The following is a 7725-nucleotide window of genomic DNA, read 5'->3' as shown; positions in this document are numbered from 1 at the left end:
CCTTGTCAAAGGCCTTGCTAAAGTCCATGTAGACAACATCAACAGCACTGCCCTCATCTACCTTGGTTACCCCTTCAAAAAACTCAATCAAATTTGTGAGACATGATTTTCCACTCACAAAGCCATGCTGACTGTTCCTAATCAGTCCTTGCATCTCTAAATGCCTGCAGATCCTGACTCTCAAAATACCTTCCAACAATTTACCCAACACAGATGTGAGGCTCACCGGCCTGTAGGTCCCAGGCTTTTCCCTGCAGCTCTTTTTAAACAAAGGCACAACATTTGCCACCCTCCAATCTTCAGGCACCTCACTTGTGACTATCGATGATTCAAATATCTCTGCTCGGGGACCCGCGATTTCCTCCCTAGCCCCCCACAGGCTGTAGTGCTACAGTCATAGCTAGGGTGAAGGGAAAGATCAACTTAGTGACACTCTTACCTCGGATTTGCCAAGATTCTGGGTTCAAATCCCAATGTGGAGATGCCGGCGTTGGACTGGGGTGAACACAGTAACAGTTTTAACAACACCAGGTTAAAGTCCAACAGGTTTATTTGGTAGCAAATACCATTAGCTTTCGGTCCGAAAAGCTAATGGTATTTGCTACCAAATAAACCTGTTGGACTTTAACCTGGTGTTGTTAAAACTGTTACTGTGTTCAAATCCCAATCCAGAGGCTGGGGCACAAAACTCCAGGCAGGCTCTCAGTGCAGTGCTGAGGGAGTGCAGTCTTATCATTCGCATGAGATGTTAAATAAAGGCCCCATCTGTCTGATGGGTGCTATTTTGAAGAAGAGTGGGGGTGGGGGAGGGGAAGAGTCTTCACCAATCGTCATCATTCAGCCAACATCACAAAAAGGGATTATCTGACCATTATCACATGGCTGCTTGTTGGAGATTGTTACTCAAGTGGCAGACAACTGTCTGTACAATCAATTCCCACAAAGTGCAATGTGATAATGACCAGATAAAACTCTTTTTGCGATGAAAAGCACTATATAAATGCAAGTCTATCTTTTATTAATGAACGTCATACCTTTGAGAAGCGACTGAGAATGTTCCTTCCTGTGCCCTTCCCTCACCATCGTGGTGCCAGTCACACTGCCTGCCAATTACCCTGGGTGCCAGTTTCACTGGCATTCCATTACAACCCCACTGCTCAGTAACAGGGAGCCAACTACACCAGAGAAACTCATTTGCATTTAAATTGTATTCCATTCCGACGATGGCTTTAATAGGAACTCACACTGAAATATTAAGTGTGTGAGTTTTGCAAAGAAAATATATGCCAGGTTGTCAAAGGCAATTAAATAATGCACCAATTCAAGTGACAGCCAAAGCTTGTTACATTAGCCACGCAACATCTACTGACTGCATCCCGTACTAACTGCGAACAGGAATGAGGCTGCCCACACACAGTCTCTCTCTCTCTCTGTGATTACTTGTTGTCCCTGTTCTGTTGTGCCATTACCTCTCCATAAATCCTGGATGTATTGTCTCCTTTCGGAGTTTTGGTCAGTGGTGGCTGCCAGTTCTCTGATTCAGTAAGAAGTCTAACAACACCAGGTTAAAGTCCAACCCAGCATCTCCAGCATCTCCACATCAGCTCTCTGGTAGCACAGGGAAGCCTGGAGGTTGTGGATGTGGCAAGACACCAAGTGCCAAACCTTCTGGTGAATGGGCGGAGCGATTCACAGGACCTCACCCACAGCCTCATTGGTGACAGGTGGAACAGCCCTCCCACCCCTCTGGTGGAGGAACACAAACTCCAGTCATGCGACATCACAGCCCATCCTCTCCCACCCACTGACCCTGCCCCAAGCCACCCCACCAAAGAAGAGCCTGGCCAACATGGTGAAACAGGTCATCGGTTCCAAGGTAAAGTCAGCTAGGAATCATTTGGATTAGCCCGCTCTGTATCTGTGTCAATAGCGATGGCCTGTGGGACTCACTGGACAGCCAGTGTCTCCAAACGGCTGGAGATCAGACTCCACTAACACACATGGTGGCAAAATGAACAGAGCAGAGAGGGCGTGAGGCTGGGGAGCAGCTCTGGGTGTGTGATAGGTCGCTTTATGAACAACCCTCCCACCCCTCTGTGTATCAAGGTCCCAGGGTGGGGGGTCCTCAACTTCTAAGACACTTAGTTCCTGATCGAGGGACCTGACTTTGGGAGGGGGTTGCAGCCAAGAACTATCCCATTGCCCTTACTACTGACCCCCTCCCCTGTGGCCCTCACCCCATGCATGGTCCACCTTCGACCATCACTGTACCTTGGGTTGCTCCCTGTACCTGGGCCCTTGAGTGTTTTCAGCCATTGCTCAACAGTGCTACAGGGAGGCAATGTATAGCCACTGGCCTCTGATTGGTCAGCTGCTCTGAGGCAGGCCTACCACTGTCCGGCTAAGTGGGCGGCACGGTAGCACAGTGGTTAGCACTGCTGCTTCACAGCTCCAGGGATCTGGGTTCGATTCATGGCTTGGGTCACTGTCTGTGTGGAGTTTGCACATTCTCCTCGTGTCTGCGTGGGTTTCCTCCGGGTGCTCCGGTTTCCTCCCACAGTCCAAAGATATGCAGGTTAGGTGGATTGGCCATGCTAAAAATTGCCCCTTAGTGTCCTGAGATGAGTAGGTTAGAGGGATTAGCGGGTAAATATGTAGGGATATGGGGGTAGGGCCTGGGTGGGATTGTGGTCGGTGCAGACTCGATGGGCCAAATGGCCTCTTTCTGCACTGTAGCGTTTCTATGATTCTATGATTCTAAGTGCCAGACTGGCATTCAACGCCACGGCAGAGGCCAGGATTTCCAAGGTTAATACTGGGAAACATCTGAAAGCGATGGGTAAGTGCAGCTCCATGGTGGGTTGGAATCTGGGGGAGGGGCAGTTGAAGGTGGGAGCAGCGATAGGCTTTCCTGAAAAGAGGGGATGTGGGGCTCATGTTGGCTCTTCAGCTTGTGGGTGAGATTCCCCATCACCTCCATCCTGAGGGGTATTGACAGGGTGGATGTGGAGAGAATGTTTCCTCTTGGAGAATCTAGAACTCAGGGTGACTATTTAAATAAATGTTCCTTCTCGGCCTTCTAGCTAAGATCAAGCCCAAGGTGGGCTGCAATGCCTCATCTTGTTTATCCCTTTTAGGGGGACCATGAATTGGATTTTGGAGCAAGGAATGGGTTTGGGTTTTGCCTGGTCCATTCTGAAAAATAAACGTTGCTCATTTAAGACAGAGAGGAGATTTTTTCTCTCAGAGGGTGGTGAGTCTGTGGAACTCTTCCTCAATGGAAACAGTCTTTGAATATTCAAGGCAGAGCTGGATAGATTCTTGGTTAACGAGGGAGTGAAAGGTTATTGGGGATAGGTGGGAATGTGGGGTTAAATTTGCAATCCACCATGATCTTATTGAATGGCAAGGCAGACTCGAGGGGCCGAGTGGCCTACTCCCTGTTTGTATGTTTATTAAATGCTGCCTGGTGGGAAGCATTGTTTTTGTCAGCAGGTCATCAGTTTCACAATGCAGTCCAGAAACCTGAACACATCATCGACACTGACATTCCAGTACAGGACTGAAGGTGCTGTCTTTCAGATGAGGGTAGGCAGTGATAATATCACTGGGTTAGTAATCCAGAGGCCCAGGCTCATATCCGGAGGGCTTCAGTTCAAATCAGTGGCTGGTGGAATTTAAATTCTATCAATAAATCCGGAAGTGAAAGCTAGTCTCAGTGATCGTGACCATGAAACCATTGTTGATTGTTGTAAAAACTCATCTGCTTCACTAATATCCTTTCGGGAAGGAAATCTGCCGTCCTTACCTGGTCTGGCCTACTTGTGACTCCAGAGCCACAGCAATGCGATTGACTCTTAACTGCCCCTCTGAAATGGCCCAGAAAGTTCAAGGGCAATCTGGATGGGCAATAAATCTTGGCCTTGCTAGCGACGCTCACATCCCATGAAATAATGAGAGTCTGGACAGCGCGGTGGCAGAGTGGTTAGAACTGCTGCCCCACAGCTCCAGGGACCCGGGTTTGATTCCCGGCTTGGGTCACTGTCTGTGTGCAGTGTGCACGTTCTCCCCGTGTCTGTGTGGGTTTCCTCCGGGTGCTCTGGTTTCCTCCCACGGTCCAAAGATGTGCAGGTTAGGTGGACTGGCCATGCTAAATTGCTCCTTAGCATCAGGGGGACTAGCTAGGGTAAATGCATGGGGTTATGGGGATCGGGCCTGGGTGGCATTGTGGTCGGTGCAGGTTTGATGGGCCGAATGGCCTCCATCTGCACTGTAGGATTCTATGAGTCAATGATTAAGGATCTGGAATGCGCTGCCTGAGGGTGTGGCAGAGACAAATTTAATTGTGGTTTTCAAAAGGGAATTAGTTACTATCTGAAGAAAAAGAACTTGTAGGCTACAATCAAAGGGCTGAGGAGAGGGACTAGCTGATGTTTTCTCACAGAGGGACAATCTGACAGGTGTAGTCAGGGTGCCCCCTTGTGGTTTACATGTTGGTTGAATGGCTGTTTCCCAAAGCAGTGGGAAGCTTGTCCAATATGCTGTCGCCTTTCATGACTTCAGATTCATAGGATCCCTACTGTACAGGAGGCCATTTGGCCCACCGAGTCTGTACCGACCACAATCCCACCCAGGCCCTATCCCTGTAACCCTCATTTACCCTGCTAATCCTCCTGATGCTAGGGTCAATTTAGCATGGCCAATCAACCTAACCCGCACATCTCTGGCCTGTGGGAGGAAACCAGAGCACCCGGAGAAAACCCACGCAGACACGGGGAGAACGCGCAAACTCCACAGAGGACCCAAGACCAGTGTCCTCTGTTTGAACAGAGGGAAATATGATAGGATGAGGGATGAATTGGCTAAGGTAGACTGGGAGAGCAGGCTGGCAGGTAGGATAGCTGAGGAACAGTGGAGGATTTTTAAGGAGATCCTTTTCAGTTCTCAGCAAAAATATATTCCAGCAAAAAACAAGGATTGTAAGAAAAGGGAGAACCAGCCGTGGATAACGAAGGAAATAAAGGAGAGTATTAAAATAAAAACAGCTGCGTACAGCGTGGCCAAAAATAGTGGAGAAACAAGTGATTGGGAAAAATTTAAGAAACAACAAAGAGAGACTAAGAAAGCGATAAAGAAAGGAAGGATAGACTATGAAGCTAGGCTAGCAATTAATATAAAAAATGATAGTAAAAGTTTTTAGAAATATATAAAAAGGAATAGAGTGGCTAGAGTGAATGTTGGACCCTTGGAGGACGAGAGGGGGGAGTTAATAGTGGGAAATGAGGATATGGCTGAGTCTTTAAATAAGTTTTTTGTGTCGGTCTTCACGGTGGAGGACACAAATAGTTTGCCAAATATTAACGATAGAGGGTTGGCAGCAGGAGAAATACTTGATACAATTAATGTTATCAGAGAGGCAGTGCTGGGTAGACTAATGGGACTGAAGGTGGACAAGTCCCCGGGTCTGGATGGAATGCATCCCAGGGTATTGAAAGAAATGTCAGAGGTAATAGTGGATGCGTTAGTGATTATTTATCAAAACTCGTTGCATTCTGGGGTAGTGCCGGTTGATTGGAAAACGGCTAATGTTACGCCGCTGTTTAAAAAAGGAAGGAGACAAAAGGCGGGTAACTATAGGCCGGTCAGCTTAACGTCTGTAGTAGGGAAAATGCTGGAATCCATTATTAAAGAGGAGATAGCAGGGCATCTGGATAGAAATGGTTCGATCAATCAGACGCAGCATGGATTCATGAGGGGAAAGTCGTGCTTGACGAACATGTTGGATTTTTATGAAGATGTGACTAGGGCGGTTGATGGAGGAGAACCGGTGGATGCGGTGTTTTTGGATTTCCAAAAGGCGTTTGATAAGGTGCCCCATAAAAGGCTGCTGAAGAAGATTAGGGCACACGGAGTTGGGGGTAGTGTGTTAAAGTGGATTGGGGACTGGCTATCCGACAGGAAGCAAAGAGTCGGAATAAATGGGTGTTTTTCCGGTTGGAGGAAGGTAACTAGTGGCGTACCGCAGGGATCGGTACTCGGGCCGCAACTATTTACCATTTATATAGATGATCTGGAGGAGGGGACGGAGTGTAGGGTAACGAAGTTTGCAGACGACACAAAGATAAGTGGAAAAGTGAATCATGTGGAGGACGGAGAAGATCTGCAGAGAGATTTGGACAGGCTGAGTGAGTGGGCGAGGATATGGCAAATGGAGTATAACGTTGATAAATGCGAGGTTATACACTTTGGAGGAAATAATAACAAATGGGATTACTATCTCAATGGAAACAAATTAAAACATGCTACCGTGCAAAGGGACCTGGGGGTCCTTGTGCATGAGACGCAAAAGCCCAGTCTGCAGGTACAACAGGTGATCAAGAAGGCAAATGGGATGTTGGCCTATATTGCGAGGGGGATAGAATATAAAAGCAGGGATGTCTTGATGCACCTGTACAGGGCATTGGTGAGGCTGCAGCTGGAATACTGTGTGCAGTATTGGTCCCCTTATATGAGGAAGGATATATTGGCATTGGAGGGAGTGCAGAGAAGGTTCACCAGGTTGATACCGGAGATGAGGGGTTTGGATTATGAGGAGAGGCTGAGGAGATTGGGTTTGTACTTGTTGGAGTTTAGAAGGATGAGGGGGGATCTTATGGAGACTTATAAGATAATGCGGGGGCTGGATAGGGTGGAGGTGGAGAGATTCTTTCCACTTAGTAAGGAAGTTAAAACTAGAGGACACAGCCTCAAAATAAAGGGGGGTCGGTTTAAGACAGAGTTGAGGAGGAACTTCTTCTCCCAGAGGGTGGTGAATCTCTGGAATTCTCTGCCCACTGAGGTGGTGGAGGCTACCTCGCTGAATATGTTTAAAGCGCGGATGGATGGATTCCTGATCGGTAAGGGAATTAAGGGTTATGGGGATCAGGCGGGTAAGTGGTACTGATCCACGTCAGATCAGCCATGATCTTATTGAATGGCGGGGCAGGCTCGAGGGGCTAGATGGCCTACTCCTGCTCCTATTTCTTATGTTCTTATGTTCTTATGACAGTGACCCAAGGCTGGAATTGAACCTGTGTCCCTGGCGCTGTGAGGCCACCGTGGCGCCCACGGATATTCCATAGATGACAGTTTTAACTCAGACTATTGTAAAATTGGAAATGTAGTGCAAAGGAATCTCCCACAAAACAACAATAAAATCAACAATCAGAGAATCCACTGTTACTGTTGTTGGTTGCAAGATGAATATTGACCAGAACACCAGGGAGTCTCTGTGTGAATAAAGGCATTGGGCTTTTTAACATTCACCTGAATTTTCTTTCATTCAATCAATGGATCTGGCTGGACCAGAATTTATTGCCCATCCCTACTTACCCTTGAGAAGGTGGTGGTGAGCTGCCTTCTTGAGCCGCTGCAGTCCTAAAGTGTAGGTACATCCACAGTGCTGTTAGGAGGGAGTTCCAGGATTTTGACCCAGCGACAGTGAAGGAATGGTGATACATTTACAAGTCAGGATGGTGAGTGATTTGGAGGGGAACCTCCAGGTGATGTTCCTAGGTATCTGCTGCCTTTGTCCTTCTAGATAGTAGTGATTGCAAGTTTGGAAGGTGCTGCCTAAGGAACCTTGGTGAGTTCCTGCAGTGTGTGTCTTGCAGAGGGTACACAGAGCTGCCACTGTTCGTCGGTGGTAGAGGGAGTGATGCTTATGCACTGGATAGAAATCAAGTG

Source organism: Mustelus asterias, chromosome 2 (assembly GCF_964213995.1).
Source record: "Mustelus asterias chromosome 2, sMusAst1.hap1.1, whole genome shotgun sequence".
Classification (NCBI taxonomy): domain Eukaryota; kingdom Metazoa; phylum Chordata; class Chondrichthyes; order Carcharhiniformes; family Triakidae; genus Mustelus; species Mustelus asterias.
The sequence above is the reverse complement of the archived record's forward strand: the minus strand, read 5'-3'. Positions refer to the sequence as shown.